This window comes from Apus apus, chromosome 4 (genome assembly GCF_020740795.1).
Source record: "Apus apus isolate bApuApu2 chromosome 4, bApuApu2.pri.cur, whole genome shotgun sequence".
NCBI classification, from domain to species: domain Eukaryota; kingdom Metazoa; phylum Chordata; class Aves; order Apodiformes; family Apodidae; genus Apus; species Apus apus.
The window spans coordinates 74362234-74387017 of NC_067285.1; the positions used below are offsets into that span (position 1 = coordinate 74362234).

The 24784-nt window shown below is 37.2% G+C and overlaps 1 protein-coding gene across 2 annotated transcripts in view; it reads right to left on the reverse strand.

The window, feature by feature from the left end:
* MARCHF1 (membrane associated ring-CH-type finger 1) overlaps positions 1-24784 on the reverse strand; it is a 372379-nt gene that overhangs the window by 107700 nt on the left and 239895 nt on the right. The window contains exon 1 of one of the 2 annotated variants that reach the window (XM_051619262.1): positions 24352-24482. The exons of the other annotated variant lie outside the window; for it this stretch is intronic. The gene's annotated coding sequence lies outside the window, so the exon portion shown is untranslated. Of the gene's footprint in view, positions 1-24351; positions 24483-24784 lie in introns of those variants that run through there. 2 annotated transcript variants of the gene reach the window in all.

Consider the following 24784-nt stretch of genomic DNA (forward strand, 5'->3'; position numbering starts at 1 on the left):
GTCTTCTTAACATCATGTCTTGTACCATTTCTGATCTAAATGTAGTCACAGAGAATATATTAATTCCCTAAGAAACATGGAAGAACTACTAAAGAGAACTTTTTCTTTTATTTTCTTTTCTTTTTTTTTTTTAATATAATGATGCAGAAGCAAAGCAAATCCTGAAGTCAAAGGAATATATGTTTAAAGTGTTTGAAAAGTTTTATTTGAAATGTCTTCTGAGAGCATTAAACTCACACAAATGTATTTGATTCTAAAGCAATAAATGCAGTAGCTCCAAATACAGCAAACATTAATCCACTGCAGTATATGAATGTCTCTTTTGAAAAAAATAAGTGGTCTCTTTAAAAGCCACAACTTCGAATCAAATACAAAATCCAGTATTTTGCCAAACAAAATCTCCCACAGAACTCACACTGAAATGAGACAAACTGAAAAAAAATGCAAAGCCATTTCAAGATTACTTTTGTTAACTCACATAATCTTTGGTTAACTCTTGTACATTTTTGTATATCTAAAGAGGACAAATCATCTCAGCAAAGTTAGAGACATGATACAATTATCCTGTATTTTCTAGCACTATCAATAGCTATTGCCAGCAATAGTATGTCTATACTACAATCTATCAGACAAGTACAGAAAGCAAGCTGGTTTTAAATGTTCAGTCAAGCTCTGCAAGAATTTGGCTGCATCTTCAAGAAACATAGTATTCCATAATAGGTACAAATGCCAAGATTATTATAGCATAATTGAGAGCCTGGATTTCTGCACTTCACTCCAGAAGGATCCATAAAACTAACACGGCATTGATGTTAGTGATTTGCCTGCTGCCAATCTAGATTGCTCAAAAGAACTTCAGTTTGCGTAAAGCTCAGCTGGAGAGGAAACCATCTTTAAGCTGATGAATACGTACTGGAAGAAACCATCACGGAAGACTGCATGTCCAAGAACTGCTTTTCAAATAGGTGCTCAAAGATGCCATGGAACTGTTGAAGTGTGCTAAGAAACAACAAAACGTAGCCAATGTGAGTGGAGGTTTTTGTGGCTGTGAGTTTTGTTGTTGCTTTTAAAATCACACAGGTTTTATTAGTCCTTCCTCATCAGGCCAGCATGATGGCCTTTTTCACTGTTTTGGCCATTGGCCATATCAGTAAGCATGAAGTACAATGTCAGGAAAACAAAGTCTAAAACAATTAATGCAACAAAACACTTCCAAAACTGAATGCCTCTTTGTTTGTTTGTTTGTTTCCAAAGCCAGATATTGGTTCTTGTACTCTTATTTTATGGGGGGAAAAAAAAAAAAAAATCTATTCCAGAAGCCTATCCTGCTAAATGATTCAGATGTGACAAAAAACTAGGAAAAAAAAAATATTCTGAATAGGTTAAATCCTAGTGAGAGAGATGAAACAAAAGGAGACAGCACTTGAAAAGTCCACATGCTTGCCAGATCACTAAAATCACCAGTGTTAAAACCTAGACAAATAAAAGTAGGAAAAAAATTTTCCACTGAACCATTGAAAGCATTTCAAGAAGTTCACACATTTCTGACAGTATTGCACTGATGGGGGCATGATGAGAACATGGAGAAAATGCTTTCCTTCTTTTTAATACACACCTGGCAAGAGCTGTACTCACAAGATTTAATGAGGGGTTTCTTGAACGTCAAAACCTCATCAGCATCTTTTACAGATAAAGTTTACATGGTAACATCATAAGAAATTTTACCATTAGCATGGGACTTTACACATGTCCATCCTAGTTGTACCAGGTTTTGCCCAGAAGTTCACTTTTCTTCATTACAGAAAAAAAAATGAATAAAATTCTGATTATTCTCCTCCAACTGCTGATTTCTGTCAGCAGATTAACCAGATATCATCAGCTGTACAGCCTCTTTACAAGGGAAGGAAAAACACTCCACTGTTCCCAACACCTTTTTCCTTCCTTTAGAACAACCAAAAACCTGAGGCCAAGCTGCTAGGAAAATTACAGCTGCCCATAGTAAGTTATGTCAAAAAGAGGATGAGGAAAAAATATAGTATTTCCAGGAATAGTGGTATCTCTTCTGAGTCTTTTAGAAATAAAAGGCAACAACAGGAATCTGCACATCTCCTATGGTTTACCAGTAGACTTACTGTGAGATGGTATTAAAATGCATATTATGTAAGTACACTAACTAATGGGGATAAGAGGGTTGCTTAACCTCCCATGGTAATTATATCTGATCTAGTTTCCTGGAAATAAGCTACCACAGACCAATTAAGAGTAGGTTCTCACTACTTTTCCTGCTTATAAAATCCTTTCAATATACAAGCTACATTCTGAACTGCTTCTTCAAAGAAGCAAATGTATTTCAGTGTAACCTAGAAATGTAGAACTTAGTGTCCTGATAAGCGTTACTGTTTATTTAATTATTCATCCTGTTCACAACTTCTGGTTGTTAAAACCTAGCAAACATGAAAAGAAATACATCTTGAGCACTCTTAGGCTTGAAGAACGTCTGTGCTGAATTCAGTTCATTACTTTCTAAAAAGGGAAATTAAACACAAATGAGATTTAGGCCTTTAGATAGTAATATGAAGTGTCTCCAAATCACTGTGGTTATGCTAAAACCTTGGATTTTAAAAGGAAATCAGTACCTAACTATCCCAGAGCACTTAAAGGTATTTGAGCACCAAAATATTTGGCTCATCAGAGCCTCTGATAGTTATGGAAAATGGGGTACATTTACTTAACTTAGCAATATAAAGTCAAATGATACCCTTGCATTTTCACTACTGAAAACAGTGAAATAGTCACTCCTCTTACTGTTGTATTACTCTATTATATTAATGCAAGTCTAAAGTTTGGGGTCACGTCACATCCTGAATATAAGGCAGTGAAATAACTGTCACAGTCCAGAACCCAGCTGTGGCCAAACTTCAGACTTTCTGAGTTTGGACTTATATGCTCTTGGTGAGGCTGCAGAAGCTGAATTCTGCATTAGCTGTGCAAGCATTTTTCTGCTCTGTTACTTCATTCTGTGTTGACTCCATGTTCACGCACTCCTAAACAGACGGGGATTCGCTCACTTCATTTAGTGTAGAAAACTGAGCTATTTTCATGGTTATGTTAGAAGCAACAATGAATAATAAGGAGTACAAAGGAATGAAGATGCGTAGCCGTGTAGTCCATAAACAGGCATGCCTAAGGCATAATAACAAAGTTGTTAACAAAAATCTGTTACACTTGCTATATTTAATCTAACATTAAAATAGCAATTGCTATATGTTAATTGTAATTAGTATTTACTGAAGAAGGGATATTAATGGGAAAACAAAGTATTGTGGATTACAATTATCAATTCAAAATAAAATTAAACAAAAAGAAATAAAAAACATTCAAGGCATGTTTTCTCCTGGTTTCTATTTACTGCCTGCCCTGAAGCTTCAGGGATTACTGAAGGTTCCCTTCATCTACTTCAATAAAATCCTGCTGTTAATCAAAAGGGGAATGAAAAAGTTGTTGCTGCCACTAGGTCCCAAAGATGCTGACTGACACATTTGTCCCTTTATGTGTAGGGGAAAAGAAAGGAATCTTGTGAATTATTTAAGATTCATCAGTTTTCAAGCTAACTAATTATGATTTACCCTTTTTAACAGTTAGTTTCTAACAGGACTTCAATCTTTTGTGAAGGAAAGTAATATATTCTTGAGCTTGACACCATTGCTTCTCTCAGCCAAAACACATTCTTTTAACAAACAGTGAACATTTATGTTTTGATTCTTTTAATTAGGACAGTAAGTAACTAACTGGATGATTTAGTAGTAACGTGGTATGACGTTTATCTTGATGCTTGAGAGCATTTGAATTTTAAACAACAAATAGAAATCCTTATAAAGAAAGGGCATAAGGAACAAATTCATGAAGAGTAAGCCTGTGCTTAGAATAAATGCTTTGGATTGTCTTCATGTAAGTACACATTCACATGTAAGAAAGAATGGATCCTGTTAATAAAAAGATATATAACACTATGTGGCCTGCCATAATGGATCCACTTCCCCTAAATTGCTTTTTTGTTGTTGTTGCATCACTTTTTTCCTCATTCATTCTTCATTAATTTTCACCATGTTTCAGAGCTAGAACTGCTTGTATTTATCTTTGTGTCATTTGAATTATGTACATTAATTATGAATAAAGGAGCATGCTGAAAATGTTTAAAGAATCGTATTTGTCATTGGATATGGAAGCAGTGATTTAAGAAGCTATGCTTTTTGTGTATGTCTAATATGATCAAAAAGTTTCTTACTGTCCAGTATGAAGATTTAGCCTTCCATTACTATCTCATCAACAGTAATTTTTAGAAACCATAGAAGATATTTTAATATTTTTTTAATATAACACAGAGACGTACCCTTACGAACTTTTTGCCTATCTAGACCACCATAAGTTCCATAATTAACAAATAATACTAAAAGTCACACAAAACTAACAAAGCTGTACTGCCTTTTTGTTTCTTGTAATTCTGACTCATGGTAAGGAACTGCTGCAAGGATTACAGTATTACATTCCTAGTGAAATACAGTATAATCTGTATCAGCCTCTCAAATGTGTTTTCCTCAGTTTATTAGGGATGTAAATTTTGCTGGTTTACATGTTCAACTATAATTTTATTGTTCACTCTTAAATAGCATCTTGGTCTTTTGCATTTTGGAAGCAGCACGTTTAAAGTTTTTGAATAACATTAACTGTGGAGAGCAAGACAAGTTTTACAACTAGTGATAATGAAACAAGTTTAGAAGTCACACAGTATTTCCAAATGACTACTCAAATACTGTAAGTTTTTGTGTAAAACAATAGGGTGTCTGATGAAGCAAAATTAAAAGCCTGCACTCCTTGCACTGGGCTGCACACTCGGAATTTTAATAGGCTTGATTCACGACTTTTTCACCTGATTTCAGTACGGAAAAAAAATGGACTAAAATATGTATAATGCAAAATGTTTGCTGGCTTCTAGCCTATTGCTACAGCCTTTTCCAGTAGTTATTGGAAAGAGGAGAAAGCACAGGGGAATCAGCTACAATTTATCCTAGTCGATACCTTTTATGTCTCACAGATGATGAAAATTTGAAGAAACGCTCAAAATTCTGTGAAACTAAGGCTCTTGTGTTCCTGGCCACATAAACTCCTTAACTTTCATTCTGTGTTAGAAACTACTGTTAAACTATAGCATTAGACAAAATGGAAGACAAGTGGTCTTACTGTAGAAATGAAAACTGTGGAATTTCAGTTGGATATAAATAAGCACTTCAAATGGGAGACCTATATCAGGAAACCTATGTGAATAATAGGTAACCATTAACCAATTACTGATATACAAGTATTGTTTTATCAGCCAGAAATTTGTATTTTACACAGCAGGTATTACTAGTCTGACTTATAGCACTATAAAATTGTCCATATTATCAAAAGCCAATATACTGAAATGGAACCAGGCACTGAAGAGAGAATTTTTAATAAAGGCTGTATTTTGTTGGTGACCTCCTATGATTCAAAGGAAGGGTAGTAAAGGGACAAAAATCACAACAATTTCTTGCTCACACAGTAATTTTAACAACAGTACTATCTTAGCAGCTCTCAGTTCCTAAAAGTCATGCACATAGCTTATTTCAGTGTTGTATTATTAAAAAAAGACAACTACTAAATTTGAACCCTTGCCAGAAAAATAAAAAAGACAGATAATCTCAAAAGCTGCAGAGATAATACTGGGGGGGGGAAGTAAAGAAAATACACCCTTATCTCTTTACTATCTGAATTCCTCCCCCTAAGAACTTAGGCATTTAAAAAACTTCAAATCACAAGAAAAATCATAATGGTATAATTCATTATGGAATTAATTTTTTGTCACTGCATGATGAAACTAAGAAACTAAAAAATGAAGTCTTGTTTAGCATGTATTCCCAAGGTAATAAGAAATCTATTTTTTTAAAATACTGATGGAGAAAAAAGTAATTTTTTTTAAGTTTTGGTTGTTTTTTTCACTGCAGTAATAGTTTTGCAGGGCTTTTTGTTGTTATAGCAGATTGATTGGCAAATACCTTTGACAAAAACTAAAGAAGGACTAGAAACTTCAAGAATGTTTTTATTTTAAACTTTTAACACAAACAAAATAAGCAATTTCCTTAACTTTTCTCAGGGGCTTACCTGTATCATCACATCTGAGCCTGTTCCAGTAAAACACAGCACAGAGCATTTAGGCCAAACAGTTACAGTTTAGCAAAACTGTTAGCAACTGCAAACACCTTAATGATGGAAAGCGCTGAGTGACATGACCTACGGATATTGCCGATTTCTTCATGTTAGCAAGCCTCTTTAAAAGAAGATACACATATGTATGCATGTATGTATGGAGTGAAGCTTGTTCAGATAAAATGAGTTCTGAACGAAACCTACCCACCAATTAGATAACAAGTTGGAAAAACAAAGATAATTCTCACTGATAACACTGAGAGTTAGCATGGGAGAGGCCTACCCAAATCACTGACAAATGAGACAGTCTATCCAGTTCCATGGGTTAGATATGCACAGAAAAGAAAATGGAGCAGTCATACAGTTTTAAGTCCTTGTAACATATTTGTGGTGAGAGGCCAGAAAGTCATAGTAACCCTGGTAACAACTACTAATAGGCTTCAGATTCACTGGGAAAAGCCAAAGAGATTAGCTGGAGGCTACTCAGCAATGAAGCAAGCAGCAGCTTAACCTGACTACCACGCAGATTGAGAAAAAAAGTGAACAAAGGTGCCTGGCAGTGGGGAACCATCTGTGGGTGTCAGAAAACAAACATACAGAAGGCTGTCTGAGGTGGAAGGGCTGGCTATCAAAAAATCCAGCTGCAAGCCAGGACTTGGGCACATGGAACCTTTGGAGCAACTGCCCTCTCCCTGCAGTTTATAGCACTGCTAAACTGGGCCAGAGGGGCAGAAGCCTTAGAGAATCATGCAATACTTTGGTTTGGAATAAAACCTTTAAAGGTCATCTATAGCCCAGTTCCCTTACAATGAGCAGGGATATCTCAGGTTGCACAGAGCCCCATCCAACCTGATCTTGAATGCTTCCAGGGATGGGTCATCTACCACCTCTCTGGGCAACCTGTTCCAGTGCTTCACCACCCTCATAGTGAAGAATTTCTTCTTTGTATCTAGTCTAAATGAACTCTCTTCTAGTTTAAAACCATTACCCCTTGAACTGTTGCAACAGACCCTGACAAAAAGTTTGTTAACATCTTTCTTACAATTCCATTTCAGGTACTGGAAGACTGCTACTAGGTCCCCCCAGAGCCTACTTTACTTAGGCTGAACATCCCTAACTCTGTCAGCCTGTCTTAACAGGAGAGACACTCCATCCCTCTCATCATCTTTTTGGCCCTCCTCTGGACCTGCTCCAACAGATCCATGACTTTGTTGTGATGGGGGCCCCAGAACTGGAGAACTGTGTTGGAGACTCCTCATGTGGACTCTCAGAAGAGCAGAGAACAGGTGCAGAATCCCCTCCCTCAACCTGCTGGTCAAGCTGCTTTTGATGCAGCCCAGGAAATGGTTGGCTTTCTGGGCTGCAAGTGCACACTGCCAGCTCATGTCCAGCTTTTCACCCAACAGTACCCGTAAGTCCTTTTCCTCAGGGCTGCTTACAATCCCTTCATCCCCTCAGCCTGTATTGATAACGAGGATTGCCCTGACCCAGGTGCAGGATCTTGCACTTGGCCTTATTGAATTAATCACCTGAAGTTCACATGGCCTCACTTGTCAGGCTTGTTCAGGTCCCTCTATATGGCATCCTGTTCCTCAGGTGTGTCAACCACACCACTCAGCATGGTGCCATCTGCAAACATAGTAAGGATGCACTCCGTCCTGCTATGTCATGTATGAAGATATTAAACTGCACTGATCCTAGTACAGACCCGTGAGGGACACTACTTCTCAGCCACCTCTATCTGGACATTGATCCATTGACCACAACCCTCTGGGTGTGACCACACAAAAAATTCCAGATCCACTGAACAGTCCACCCATCAAATCCATATCTCTCCAATTTGGAAAAAAGAATATTGTGGGGGACTGTGTCAAAAGCCTTACAGAAGTCCAGACAGACAACACCCACAGCTCTTCCCCTGTCCACTGTTGTAGCCACTCCATCACAGAAGACCACCAGATTGGCCAGGCAGAACTTGCCCTTGAGGAAGCTCTGCTGGCTGTCTCCAACAACCTCCCTATCCTCCACGTGCCTTAGCATATCTTCTAGAAGGATCTGTTCCATAATCTTTCCAGGCACAGAGGTGAGGCTGACAGGTTGGTAGTTCCCAGGGTCCTCCCTTTCTACCCTTTCTTAAAATGCTTGCAGTGCTTCCCTTTTTCCAGTTATGGCAGACTTTACCTGACTGCCACCACTCTCCAAATATCGTGGATAGTGGCTTGGCAACTACATCAGCCAATTCTCTCAGGAACTCTGCAATGCATCTCTTTAGATCCCCATAGATTTATGTATATTCAAGTTCTTCAAGTGGTCACAAAACTGATCTTCTTTTACAATGGGAGGGATTTCGCTACTCCAGTCTCTTCCTTATGGTCTGTCTACTGGAGAGGTGTGAGAAGAGAGGTTGCTGGAAAAGACTAAGGCAAAAAAAGTTGTTGAACACCTCAGTCTTCTCCTTGTCCCTGCATTCAAGAGCCAGGTAATATTTCACATGTATTGCATGCAGTTTTTCCATCCTGAATCTCTTACTCCAAATTTGAAAACTAAGAATCTGAACCTTCATTTCTAAAAGTAAATAGGAAGAAAGGTAGAGGCTTTATGTAGTCATGAAGAATACATAAGAAGAATGAGCAAAACATAATTATTTGATATTTAGAAATATCTGAAAACCAGTTCCCACACATTGATTCCATGTACTGTAGGTAAAAAGAAAAAAAAAAAAAAGCAGATATTCTAAATGCTTGATTATGAGCTTTGACATTATTTTCTGTTTGAAATGGAGTATTACATCTATTACTAATTATTTTATTTGATATTGCTTCATTTTTATGCATAATTTCAGTCTTTCTTCAAGCTAAAGTTCCATATTAAAACAAACAGACAAAAACCCCCAGAAGGTTAAATGAAATTGCAGAAACATCTTCAGATGCCCATGTCACAGAGAAAAAGTAATTATGTTAGGGAATTATTCTATTCTCTGACCTATGTGAGTGGCTTCTGCGTACAGAAGTCAGACTCTGGAGACTTGCAGGCACATACACATATATCACTCGTCTGACATCTTCAAATTGCTGACTCTTGCTCTTCAATTGTGCAAACCTGTAGTAGTAACATGATCAGTATGGCAAATTTTGTCAAGGGGCACCTTCTACCAGTGAGGAGTTTGGGACAGCTTTTCCCTTTAAGCCTTTTGTTCTTACGCAAGAAAAACCCACACATTTACAACTGAAGGTATTTCTTCTTTCACACTTCTTTATGGCCCATGCATTTATTTCCTTTTGTGTAAGGTTAAATTTATGGAGCATCTACTCAGTATGCAAAGTGTTTGGAATTTATTTTGATAGTCACATGCTCTGCTGTTTTTATATCCACAATTTTACATGCATGAAGAGTAATTGCTATTCAGACATATTATTTTCAGCTGCAGAAATGAAGGCCAGTACTTCATAATGAGTTTTTTGGTGGCCCTAGCTTTATACCAAATGCAATTGACTTTATGGGGACAGCTGGTAAAAGTTGACTGTTGTTTTGTGCATAAAATGGAACACATCCTTTACCCTGAAACAGCCACCCTTCCTCCAGTTTTTCCACAACCAGTCATTTTACATCAAGCAAGCAGTAAGGTTGGGCAAGATTCTTATGAAGTTCAGTTTTTTCAAAACTTTACTATCGGTTGCTCACAAGTAAACACTGTTCATACAGACCAGTAATTACCTCAGAGGTACTTACACCTCTGACAGCCTCAATTTTTTTGCAACTTGAGAGAAGTTCTATCACTAGTTTGCTGCCTGAGAAATACAGAAGTCCCTTGGGATTACCGTAAAAGAAAAAACACTACAAATTGCTGAAAGACACATAAGAACAATCCATATGCCATATCAAAATATCCCTAGCAGAGAACAGACTTGCTGTTTCTTATAGAACTAATTTTACAGCCAAAGCAGCTCCTACTTACAGTACTCAATAACTAGAAATGCTCAGGCCCATTTGATGAAGCAAGCATACCGATGATGTAAACCAGCCAAAGCCCATCATGGAAAGAAAAAACAAAAAAAACCAAAAAACAAACAACACACACACCAAAACAACAACAACAAAAAAAATCCAAGCCCAAACCAAGAGACTCACAACAACCCACTCTTCTAAATTCAGATAGATTAGTAAGTTAAAAGATCACCCTTGGAACGTGGGAGACTGGGTATCCATGGAACAGAAACTGAAGTAGTATACAAGTAACACCTTCCTGTTCAGAAAGAAGACCTCAGTCTATCTTCAGCTAAGATTTATTTAGTTGAAATATCAACTGGAACTTGAATCTAGCAAGGAAAAAGATGCTTGATGCCTCAGGAATTTCTTAAATCACATCTGAAAGGATCTAGCACCTCATTGAAGCACTTGGCACATAATGAGATCAGTTCCCATAGAAAACCAGCAAAAGTAAGTGTTTTGCTGTTTCGTGAAACAGTGAAATTCGAGATTAGGTATTTATATACCTTTTGAATACATTTCTATCTTTTTATTCATATACCTTTCACCAATGTGGGGAAAGCATTGCAGCAATGCCTCCAAACACACATGCAGAAACCAGGTCATCGCTTTATGGACTATAAGCAGAGACTTAAAGCATGAACCCCAAAATGGCAAGGTTATGAACACTTCCACAGTTTGAGAATTCCTTGAAATTTGCCAGAGTAGGTAGGCAGAGCTAGAGGGCCTCAAAAAAATCTCTATTTGTTCTCCATCTTACTTTCTTCTTTATGTTATTCCAGCTTTTAATATTCCTAACCAGAAATTTGGAAGAAGAAAAAAACAGTAGAATCATACAAATAGAAAAAGCTTTGCACTGAAACTCCCAAGCAGGCTAATGAAAAATTAACTTCTCCCTCATAGATGACAGATTGCTTTTGTTAATTGTGAACTCCTTCAGAGTGAATAAAGTTTTCAGGAGGTCAGTCTGCTGCAGATACTAAGTTGCAATTTTCAAATACTTTATTTTCTTTTTAAAAATAAATAATACTTTTGAGGTTTTAAAAAAGCCTTCATTTTAAAAAGCCTAGTTACTCAGGCAGTATATTGAAAATAGGCAAATCAGCCAATCTAGACCATAAAAGACAGAACAATTAACAACTAAGAAGCACAAGTCCATAGATCAAAATGCAAAGCAAATAATTAAAGAAAAAGGACAACTGAATAACCATGAAAGTTTACTGTTTTTTTTCTTCTTCATCATGGGAAAGACAGTAAGTGAATCTGTTTCTAAAAATGACATCTGAAATGGCAGATCAACTTTAAGCATCTTTGACTGCAGCAATACAGTCAGAGGAAGACCAAAGAAGCACTGTTTAGATTTCTCTCATTAAAGTAGAGTAGCATAAAATTGGGAATGCATATTTGCTCTACAGACTTAAGAACACTGAGATTCTGCTATGTCATATAATGGCACTTGTAATTCCATGAGATATTATATTTTATTTCAGTGTTATCAAAATGTTCATTATCAATAATATAAAAACTATTTATAAAATAGTTGACCAATATGACCTATAAATAAAATATATTTTGCAGTCACAATATTTGATTTCAAAGCTAAGTATGCTTTGACTAATTACTTCACAGAACAGCTAGAAAATCAGTGTGGTTTGCTTATTTTTATTTTAAAGACAGTAATATTTCACTACTAGTAGAAGTAGAGCACTTGTTTCTTAAATGTTTCACTTTTCTAATTCTACCCACTGCCAAGTGCTATTCTGCTAGAAAGTGAATGACAAACAAAACTTGCTTGTGCATACCAGAAAGTATCAAGCCTTAATGTAGGGTTACCAAGGTAAAAACAACCAACCAACAACAAGGAAGATGTCACACTGAAGACAAAAGATTCAGTCAGACACAATTAGCTTGTAATTGATTTATCTGCACATTAAGTTACCATACACAGATACATTATCACTTGGGGCAATCATTTTGGGGGGGGGGGGGGAAGCATTAATCATCAGAAGTTTAAAATTTCTTTTATTTATTTTCTTAATTCAGGAAGAAAAAAGTTTAGCAAAAGGCTGTAGGTTAGCCACTTTCTTCAGAACTGACACTAAAGTGATACCTCAAAGTTTTATAAAACAGGTCTGTCATGTGTATGGCAGCATTGTGAACTGTACTGCAAATATCGACAGCAGAGTAACTATTCCCAGTTATGTCCTGATCTATTTATTTCAGCTTATCTATTTGACAATAAAGGTTACATTAGCTTCAGAAGGAAAATCGATTCTGTCATATTTCTGCTGTAACACCCAGACAGCAGCAGTTCAGAAGAATAGAGAATTCTATATTAAGATCTCAAACTAACTCTGTTTTCCATCCTGGCTGGCTGATGACAGATGCTAAGACTATGAAATCTCAGAAAGTAAAGAACGCAATGCTCATTCTTAGAGTTGTGTTATTAAGAAAGAATGCCAAATTTCTCTTAAAATCCACTGTCTTGCAATTATGATTGCAGAGAAAAAGCTTGATAAAACAATCTGTGGCAATGTACAAAAAAAAAAATCCTGAATGGTTAGCCTTTATTTTTTTAAGTTTGAAGTGTTTTGAAGCAGACAATTCAGGATGACCACCTTTTCTTATGTGGTGATTCTTTTTTCCTTCTTGTACATTTGGTATTGACAGCACTATCACGACCAATCTACTAATTTCTCATTTTATCACAAATAGACACTGTGAGCCTGACTGGTATACCAGACTTTCAAAATACTTTATGAAACTCTCGTAAATTGCCCTTCTACCTATCTGCTAAATACAAAGAAGATCAGTAACATGATTTACAGTCATATAAATTAAATAATATGGAATCAAGACTATATTACTAGAGAAAATCCTCAAAACTCATACAATTAGAAAGGTGCTACAAATTTCATAAATGAGAGCTTACATCCTGGAAGCCATAAATACCAACCAATATATTACATAAGATTTAACAGTTCTGCATCAAATTATACTATTTTTCTTCTGACTTCTTCTAACTTATTATTTTAGTTCTTATGTGTTACTATTAAGAAATTTTAAATGGTCAATGACACCAGTAGTCCAAATTCTCAATTACACTTAACAAATGCACAAGTAAGCAGCGATTAATATTTGTATTTTAAACAAAGCTTAAAATGGCAACAAATAAGGAACTTCTACATGAGAAATAAGTTGAGCCAAACTGCACCATGTGAACAGAACTTTCATGATTATGTGGGAACCTTAGAAGCTGAAGAGTCTATTGGTTCCCTGGAAACTTTTAAGCTATGGAATCCAACCACAAGAAACAACTCAATGTATTCATATCCCTTATAAAATGGATGTCACTGGGGGATTTCAGAATGTTCTACAAAAGCACAAGAAGCAATGCCTCACTAACTTCAACTGGGGAGAATTAAAGCATAGAAAAATACATCTGGAATTAGAACCAAAGTCAGAGCAATACAAGGTGTCCATCAAATTCAGTCCTTATGATAATGACTCAAAGAACAGCCATATAGATGATGGAGGGAGGAGAGAGAAACAGTAGAAAAACTAACATAAAGAAAAGCACTGTTTTCATGCATTAAATGACCAGCCATGGATCCTATAAAGAGGACCACCACAGAAGCAACAATACATTCACTGTGCCTGAGGAGGGCAAAACAAGACTACCTGCAGGCACTGACATACGTTGGGGATTCCTCACTAATGAGACTTGGAACATGTTTCAGGCAAGGCATGCAGGTAGGCTGAGCTCACAGCAGCACTACCTCTAGGCATGCTGTGACCTCCTTTCCTCACTGTAGGAGACAGTAGCAGCAGCATTAGAGGATTTTAACAGGCCTTCCTGTTGCTGGCCATCTGTAACACTGATATAGTTCTGACACAGGGTTTGGGAGAGCCAATTCACGTTCCCACTTGTGTCTGATCTCTTGTATACAGAGTAAAATACTGGAACTAGTTAGAAAACTGGGAGAGGGGAGTAAGGCTTTCACAACACTTAAGCAGCTCCATCACCTTTAACTGTCCTACCCAGTACAATAGGTATAGCGTCCTTCCAGACACACAACCTTCAGAATTATCTAACCAGCTCCTCTCTAGGCCTTGTACACTGCCTAATCACAATCCTGTCTAGCTACACTTACCATGTGATACAGCATACTCAGATGTCTTGGTCCCTACTCACCAACACTGATTGGTTTACTGCAAATACATAAACAAAATGCATTTCACCATCAAAATGCACTATTTTTGCAAGGTTTGCCCAATTAACCATTCATACAGTTAGTCTTGCTACCACTGAAGAAGTCAGACGATTTAAAAAGCTATCCACGCCTTTTATGTTTCTCTAAAAAATAAAGGGAGGTTCTGCAGTAAACAGAAGTAACATACTCCAAGTAGTTACAACTTATAAATACTAACACGGTGTTGCAGTCTGTCCCTTTCCCCCACTTCATTTTACTGAAATGAAGGTTTCCAATTTCTTGCCCAGAACCATAAAGTGCAATAAGAGGCCAAAGTGTTAGCTGTATCCTCTTCATCCTGCATGAACCAACAACACCAGTAGGCCAAAAGGCTACTGCAGTGATGGTAGAGCACAGAATGGAAAAAATCTCCTTTTAAGGATTTGCAAGAGGTTTTTAAAGGAAAACAAGAGAGGACAGCATGTCACTAAGTAACAAATCTCTCTAGTAGGACAAACACTGCCTTTAAATCAATGAGATATCACCATAACTACTTGAAACTGTTTCAGCATGACAGAGCTGTAAAATACAGCTGTAATCTCAAATATGTTGAACAAGTAAACTAAAAAAGGTTTTCTTTGGATCTCATGTCAATGGAGGCAGATGATTTGCCTACTTGCTCCAGGAGACAATTTTCTTCTTATTGTTGTTAAAATAGTTCCATCCTTCTATATTCACATAATCCTATGACTACATAGCTGGACAAATTTGGCTAATAAGCAAGCTAAATTAAGTTAGAGACTTTATGGTAATGACTGAAAAGTTCTATTCTGCAATATGGATACAGTTATGAAACATATTCTGAAACAGGAGACACTTCCATTGCCTGCAAACTGTTATTGCTGCCACAACTAAGGAGACAGCACTGATGGGGAAATGAAGTAATGACTCTTGTGCATTCGAAGCCTACGGGAAGAGTTGAGAGATCTACTAATACTTCAAGGTAGCCTGGGAACCATCCCCTATCTTCTTATCAAAGTTAAAGCATCCCACTCTAGACATAAAAGATCTGATTTCTTGATGTCTGCTTTCCCATTAAAAGTCAGGTTACACTGTCAAACTCCTCTCCCCCGTCCAAAAACTTGCCTTTTCTCTTTTTATTGAAAGCAATACAGTATTCAAGGAAGAAAACCCCAAGATAAGAAACATAAAAATGTACATATAAAGTAGGAACATTTTCCTACACAAAGAACTGTGTGTCATCTTTTCTAAACGCAAGAGGCGGGAGGGGGGCGGGGGGCCCTGCGGCGGGGCCCGGGCGCTGTCCGTGGTGCTGAAACCATCCCCAGTGCCGCAGCAGGTGCAGCACTCAGCAGATCCACAGTAACCGCTTCTTTTGTTTGAGAAACAAACAACAGCAACGAAACCCCAAACGAACAACAACAAAAAAGAACGTCATTCGAATAGTTTCTGAAGTGCACATACGTGAAAACTAGAATTGTATTTCTAATATGTTTATAGCAATTCACTAAAGTCAGGCATAATGAAAGTGTTGCCTGTGCTACACAGAAGAGAATGTTTCGCTTCCACAGTAAGAATGAACTACATTCAAAGTGTCTTTCAGAAAGACCTACAAGGTGGGGAAGTCTGCTCTGCTTTAGGAAAAAAACCCAGCAACAACAAAACAAAACAGGTCAAGCTCAAAATTATTTTGTTCATTATTATGAAGAAGAATTAAATATTGCTGTAAATAATAATTTCAGATAGTTCTATGTGTGGGCTGACAATGTACCTCAACCCAAAGGCTTTTCACCTTCAAAATTTTCTTGTTCAGACAGCCTGATTCAGACAAAACCAAATACACCCACAGGCCTAGGATCAGAAGCCTTCCAAAGCTGGCAGTAGACTCAAACGATTCAAGCCTCTATTATGTTGTTCCTTAACTAATTGAATTGTTGCCATCAACCAGATTTGAGTAGCTGAGAGTTGCCTTTGATTAGAGCAAGATTTGGTGGGGCATATGTGACTGTGGAAGCTGCCTCTTAAGACACTATCTAGATCTGACAGTAGGTCTCATAAATGAGCCTTGGAACAGAGGCTTTCCAGATTACAAAGTTCTACCTTAGAAAACTTTCATCTGAACTGTACTTGCAGCATGTCACCCCCCAAAAGAAAAGCATGTGCAACAGAGAACGGTTCACAGAGCACTGTTCATTACAGTAGCCATTGTAAAAGGTATCTAGAGCAAATAATCATAGAATAGTTCATTTTTTTTTTTCAGTTTTCTGCATCATTTCCAGTTCCAGATCAGCCCCATTCAGTAATTAGGTTTAGGCACTACAACACATTCTGGAAATGTCTCCATTACATCCATTGCTCAGTTTAATTCAGGACCTAATTAGGTATGAAACTAAGTAAGTCATGAAACTAAGCAAGCCATGGAAGGTTACACATAAAGAAAAGACAAAGAACTACTAATTAAAAAAAGAAGAAAAGTTTTTTGTCTGTTTTTGGTTTGTTGGCATTTTGCATTTGTTTTAAAAAAACATGATTTAGCAGGAAAAATTTACAATATCTTCTTAATATGGCAATACTTCCCCTTTAAGATCTGACTAACCTTAGAATGAAATTCAAATGAAATCCAATCTGAAGCCTAATATTTTAAGCTCAGAACCAGTTGAGAAGGAGAGGGAAAACACATACACACACAAGCCCAAACCTTCAATCTACTAGAACTGGGTATTCCAGAGATAGAATGAATTATAAAAGCTTTCTTCCTGAGACTTGTAGTCAAACTTCAGCAACATCGGAAGATGTGTCAGCAGATTATAAGCATAGGCTAGAAAGATAAAGAGGAAGAAGGATACTGAGATATGGAATCTTAAGCTTAAAATCCTTTACTAGTGAAAAGACAAATTTTAAAATCAATACTGGTATTTGATGCATAGTCAGCACACAGCAACTCAAGTTGGTGAAACATGCAGAAACCATCTTTTTCTCATAAAAAGCCTGACAATCATCCTGTGCAGCCATTAGCCTTTATGTAATCTTATCAGGAAAAGAAGCCTGTAAAGAATTGGTATTATCCTACAGCCTGCTAATAAAAATGCAGTGAGCAACCTCTTATTTTCTTATTGGTACCAGAGTAATGCTTTTTATTCATAGGAATACAAAAAAGAAACACAGATCCAAAATTATTAGAACAAACCTAGTTTATATTATGTAACACTTCCTCTTCTCATTGTCATAAGAATCACATGGCAGACCAACATAGTAACAGTTCCCAAACAGGAGTCAGAAGATATATGGATAAAGAACTTAACCTTCTAAAACATCTTAAAGAAAACTGAGCACACCACAGACTGGCTTGCAGCTATGCCTTGGGAGAACTTCAACCATTAAACACAAGCACAATCTATCACCACAAAATTACAGAAGAGCTTCACCAGGAAGCAGTGTCTCAAAACCGCAGGTACAGGTGGATTCCCATGTAAACATAGCATAGAAGTCCAAACCGTGGTCATGTCAAGAAAAGAATAACAACCTCCTTTGCCTTTTGAGAAATACCATACAATATTTACAATAGACAGGATCAGAGATTTTGTCATATATTGTATGTAACATCATGTCGAATATGAGTCTCACATTAAGACAAACTATGAAGGAAAAGCAGTATATGTCAAAGTACCTGATTCATATGCTAAAGGTCTTCCTTCCCATTCTGCCATCCCCACATCTCTTATTGCATAAAAAAATTATACTCCCTAAGAAGACTACAACTGTGTGACTTTTTTCAGGCAGCTATGCTTCAAAACAAACATCCCTACAGTTCCAGTAAAAAAATAAAAATATATCTACCTGTATGTTAGATAACAAATGACCATATCTATCTATTAAATGATACCTAAGAAACTTGAAGAGAATTTAAAATAATCAGCAACAAACCCACAAACATACACCATGTAACTGAAGACCTATTTAATAAATTTCCTGCAGTTGTAAGGCTTTTACTCCTTGCATCACATGCCTCAAGCCACCCAGAGAAAAAATAGCTGCTATTTTATTAGCACTGGTATAAGTGATACTTTCACATATCAGGAGCTACTCTAATTTCGCCTTTTGGTAAAGTGATCAAAGCCAGTAATAAATGTAACTACACTATGGCTCCACATCTTAAAAATAAAAAACCCACAACAAAAACTCAATATATTCCTTGACTTAAGGCAGGAAAGCAACATATACAGGCACGTAAATTCTTCACCTTTTTTCATTAATTACAGACACATTTCAAGTATCAAATATCTTTGTATGTAATTCACAACTGCCACAAAAATAATTTACTAGGAATGTATAAGCACTACATTCTTCGGAGCACACAAGAAAGTATATACTTTTACAAGTATTTAATCTATCATTAAATCTACTTAAAGTTAAGCAAGTAACAAGTGAGAAAACATAGGTAACTATAACACAATTAATTTCCATCAAGATCATTCAGCTACTGCCTCCTCCCTTAAAAATCATGTCAATGTCTCTCAAACTATTTACAAGCTTTAAGGTAAATGTTAGCTGTAACTCTACTCTGGCATTTAAAACAAATGTTAGCAGCTACAGCATTAGAAATAACCATTAGGTTTCAGATTCAATTCTAACTTGAAGAGAAGATCTGCTTACAAAAAAATGCACACTCTTCACAACATATAGGCATACATAATTTTGAGCAACACATTAAAACTATTTTTTTAAAGGTACAAACTGTACAGTGAAACCACCGTATTTAAGTCTAATCCACCACACACTCTCCATAAATGTTAAAGGATTTCCCTGGTAACATTTAAGGCCTCAAAAGTTGCAGACCCCTTACTATCTTGCTGCCTTTGAGATGGCAGAACATGAAAACACTGCTGAAGAACAAAGGCCCATCGTTCCTTTCACAGCACAGACCTGTGCAGCAACCATATCAAGACTGACTCATGTCTGTCACTGCATTCTGTATTAAAATATCTTGTATTCTCTGAGATTATTACACTGAGATAAACAGACCTCATTTATGCTTCGCATGGACAAGTTCATTACGTTAATCCTTTTAAAAACAGCATGCAAAATTTTTCAGTACCACATTTTTTAAAAAATGGCTAAGCTGAACAGGCATAATAAAGGGAAAAAAATATTTTAGCAGCAAGGAGGATCTTCTCTGCCATATCATGACTTTATTGTTACCTCTTATAAATGTACACCTACAACTCAGAGTATACAACACTCAAGGTTTTTTTCCAGAATAGTCATGGCAGTCCATGCTATGATCCTTGCAAACTCTAGGTCAGTGTATTTTTTCACAGAACCACAGAATCTTAGGGGTTGGAAGAGACCTCGAAAGATCATCTAGTCTAAACCCCATGCCAGAGCAGGGTCACCTAGAGCACATCACACAGGAACGTGTCCAGGCGGGTTTTGAATGTATCCAGCAAAGGAGACTCCACAACCTCTATGGGCAGCCTGTTCCAGTGCTCTGTCACTCTCACAGTAAAGAAGCTTTTTCTGATGTTTACATGGAACTTCCTATGTTCCAGTTTGCACCCACTGCCCTTTGTCCTATCACTGGACATCACTGAAAAAAGCCTGGCTCTGTCCTCCAGACACTCGCCCTTAACACATTTGTAAACATTGATGAGGTCACCCCTCAGTCTCCTCTTCTCCAAGCTAAAGAGACCCAGCTCCCTCAGCCTTTCCTCATAAGGGAGATGTTCCACTCCCTTCATCATCTTTGTGGCTCTGCGCTGGACTCTTTCAAGCAGTTCCCTGTCCTGCTTGAACTGAGGGGCCCAGAACTGGACACAGTATTCCAGATGTGGCCTCACCAAGGCAGAATAGAGGGGGAGGAGAACCTCCCTTGACCTCCTAACCACACCCTTTCTAATGCACCCCAGGATGCCATTGGCCTTCTTGGCTACAAGGGCACATTGCTGGCTCATGGTCATCCTCCTGTCCACCAGGACACCCAGGTCCCTTTCTTCCTACACTACTCTCCAGCAGGTCAGCCCCCAACCTGTACTGGTACACGGGGTTGTTCTTCCCCAGATGCAAGACTCAGGGTTCTGGTCCTGCTAGGGATTCTGTTCTTCCCACACAGGATCCTGCACTCCACCATCTCGTGATCACTGCAGCCAAGGCTGCCATTGACCATCACCACTAGTCTTTTTGCTAGTCCTTACTCAGTTGTCTTGTCAATTTTCTCTACTGTATGAAAACTTTTTTCTGAACTTTACTCACCTTAAAATAATAATGCATGCCCATATAGAAGACAATGTAAACAGAGGCTACTTTATGAATCCCACTGTGTATGTTCACAAATGAATAATAAAATTATCAGCCACAGCAGGCATTTCATCAAACATATTCTTCAGTAAAATACACATCTCTTTAGCGGTTTTTATCACAGTAGAGAAAATTAACCAGCATAACTGTTTAAATATTACATACACAAAAAATGGGGGACATATATTAATCTGGCACCGGTCTCAAGGCATTTAAGCCTACATTTTCAAAAATTTAACAGAACTGGAGTCCTGATGACATAATTTGATTTTTGGGTTATGACTTAATTAACTTTGTACAACAGTTCTATTAATAAACTCTTCTAGACACTTGAGGGTTTTTTCCATATCACAAAAATTCTATATACTTATGATTTTTCTCAAATGTTGAAGCAAACTGAATTAACTATTGAATACCAAAAATGTCCACATCATGTCGTGAATTGAATGCACCCTATACTCGACACTTTGTCCTTCATTTCAGCAACAATCTTTTCCAACAGCATTAGTAAAAGAATAAGAAGGAAAGACAGCTTACTCATATAAACATTTTGGCCAAAACAAGTAGCATTAATGACTGTTAAGCCTTCCTAAAATCAGTGAAACAAAGTGATGGACAATTATACCTCCATATGGAAATGTAGCACAGAGCTGCTGCAATAGGTTACACAAATGCCTTGGCATTTTCACTGCTTTGTTATGGAAAAAACTGTTACCACCTTTAGACCACACTCAAAGAAGCTCTAAAGTTAAATTTGATGCAAAATCTATTGTGAGCTACAACTTCCACTAATTATTGAGGCAAATCACCCAAAAATTATAGGAATAGACTGTGCAGAAGTTTTTGCTCTCACAAAAAGGGTACTGCATAGGAAGATTGCTTTTAAAAGCTCCCTCTAGCCATTGCTATCGTGCTGGTACTCCTGACACTGCTCAGACATCCATTATGGGCACTTGCAGACTATAAGGAATACTGCTCTTACTAGTATTTTAAAAAAACAGAGCAGTATTTGGTTTATTTGCACATAGACCTCTAACAGTGCACAGACATTATAACCTTCAGATAAAACATGTCTGTGAGCAACTACAATCACTAAAAAGTGTTACAGAATGAGTTGCATCATTAATTATATGCAACTGAGGTTCTGAAGTCAGCCAGATTTATCTAATTCACTGTGAACTTGGAAATAGTTCTTTACAGTGAGCTCTGCAATTAGACAGAAGATGAACTCTTCCTCATAAATTTTAATGCTGTTGTAATTACATTGTGTAAAATTCTCCCGCAATAACAGAATTTAGTATACAATCCTAACAAGTGTTATTCTAGCTATTGCAAGACCTTTCAGGCATTTTATTTCTTCATTTCTTCTTGACTTGAACCAGCTTGATGCTCTCACTGCTCTAGGAAGCCCATTTAACTTCATTATTTAGCTCTTTCATCTCAAAATGCCTGCTGATGGAAAGGCCAAGGAAGCAGGTACTCCCAGAAACAGTATCAGTGGATACCATGAACCCAGAAGACAGTCAAAACCCTTGAGTACAAGAAAGGAAGTTTCCCGTTGTGAGACCCATGCTGTGTAGGAACTGCAGGGATAGCAGACCATTTACCTACATCTGAGCAACATCTATTTGGAAAATAAAAAGGCTGGTTCTCTACTCCCAAATTACATCCACAAAACAAACTAGAACATACTCTAATTTACATAAACTGTAGATATTATGTGAAAAACAGTCTTTACTACTTGATCTGTGATCTTGATCAATAGCATTAGCAAGTTTTTACTTTGCAGAAATAAGTCATAAGCCTTAAGGGATGAACAGGTACTGGAGCAGAGATTAGGCTCTGGCCAGCAGAAAGCAGCTCAGCAAATACATTTCAATGAGCAGCATGCACTTGAGGGTTGCTTAGGAGTTTTCTGGGATTGGGTTTTGTGGATTTTTTTTTATATTTGTTTTAGAAGAGAACTTTCATGGCCATTTTTCTCTTTTCTCCTCTATAACTTCTCCAACTTTCAAAACAAAGACTTTGTTTTCTGAGATACTGGAGTCTTGCTGAAACAATGCAACTCATCTGTCATAGGAAAAAACCCTAGAAAAACACATTAGATTATTCTTAAAATTCAGAAGCCCCACAATTACCCTACCACTCTAACTTAACTATCCCACTTATTCAACCCCTCTGTATCTGTTGCACGTATTCTTCAGTTAACACTAAAGAATAAATTTAAACAAGAATCCCAGAGAGCAATTTTAAGCTAAGTGACACGTCTGCTTTTCACATCTTCAGTCTTATTTAAAAGACCTGTTTTCACCTGAACCTTCTTCTTTAATCAATCGATGGAAGAGTAAAACTAAACCAAACCAAACATTTTCTATTTCAGACCACAAATCTCTAGATATTACAAACTCTACCAACAATGCTACCAGTAAGCAACTGGAGACTACTGCCAGGGAAGGACCCTGCTTATATACAGGTGCTGAAACACAAAACACAATCATCACATTCAACTAACTTGTCAAAGCCAAAAATTGAGCAAAAAAGGCATCTCAAAAAAAACCCAAGAAAACCTGCAAGCTTATCAATGCTTGTATGCAATCACACAGACATGTTATGAGTATCAATCATCTGTTGAACTTAATTTCCTAAAAACTACATCACAAACCACAAAAAGAAATTGAAACACTACTTCTTTCAGGGATTCAGTTTGCCACACATTCTCTCAGATAATGCTTAAAAGACATCATATGTATTCTTTTCCCAACAATTCCTTCTTTTCCATACAGCAAGAGGGAACAGAAAAGCAGAGACAAGAAACATGTCTGTAAAGAGCAGATGTCTCTGTTGAGTACATTTACTGCTACATCTAGAAACAGGCTACCTATGTTTTGGAAGGGGAAGAGATGTCCTTTTTTTTTTTTCTGGTCTTGCATACTGCGTGTTTAATTTATACATAGCAAAAGAGATTCCTCCAGGTAAAAATACCATTAAAATTGCACAGATTTTCTCTATTTTTTTGTTCTAGCCATTAATAGAATAGGAACCTGTAGTTTATTCTTAACTGGAAAACAACAGGATGCTTGAACAACACTTCTGTATGTTTACGAATCAAAGGAAGTCAGTCAAGGGATGAAAAACTAAACACTGATGGCTTTTAAATTATAATTAAGAGTAAGTTACAGAGCTCATGCCTGCATTTGCTATGAATAACACACGCATATTAGAAAGGCAGACTTCAATATGGGTTCTTTGTTGGTTTTAAGCAGACATAGAAATCTTCCTAAAAAAATAACTTAGTAAAACCACTTTTGCTTCCAATCTCTTACAAACTCTTACTTGACAGCATATAAGGAATAGTGTTTGTCAGTACTAGCAGACTGCATACATTTAAATAAAAATGTTAAAACCCCTTAATGCAGTTTGCAACTTCCTTAATTCTTTTTTTTTCACATACGCCCCTTTTCTGCCTAATGCTCACAGGTTATCACAGGAGATGGCTGCAGTGTGCTAAAGCATGCTGCACCCATGTACACTGTGCAATGCTACAGCATGCTGCATCCTGCTGAGCAGCCAAGCCCACTGGCTACCAAAGGCAGACTTGTCCTACCATAGCAAATCAAAACCTTCTTCTTACCTCGACTTCCTTGCTCTTCTCTTTGTTTCTGCCCACTGAACTTCTCCCATTGCTGGCAGTCTCCCGCGCTGGAACTACAGAAATCTGTTGGAGGGGCATTTTTACAGTGCTGTAGCAGGTTGCCAATACCTGTTTGGATGCCTTATATCTTCACTCCCCCTGAGTAGCCCACCTGTATAATTGTTCATATCCTTGCTTTGCCAAGCTCATCTCTAAATGAAAAGGGGAAAATATTATTTGAGAAACTATGTAGCATATGCCAAGGTCTTCCATTAAAAAAAAAAAAAGAAAAAAGTAAAGCAGAGCAAATTGCAAGCACAAATGAGAAACAGCAAACAAAGAAGTAAGGCACAATAATCCAAAGAGTTTCACATGTTTAGTGAGATGAGTTGCCGCAAGTCGTAACTCCTCTGCTGTGTCCCTGGAGCACCCC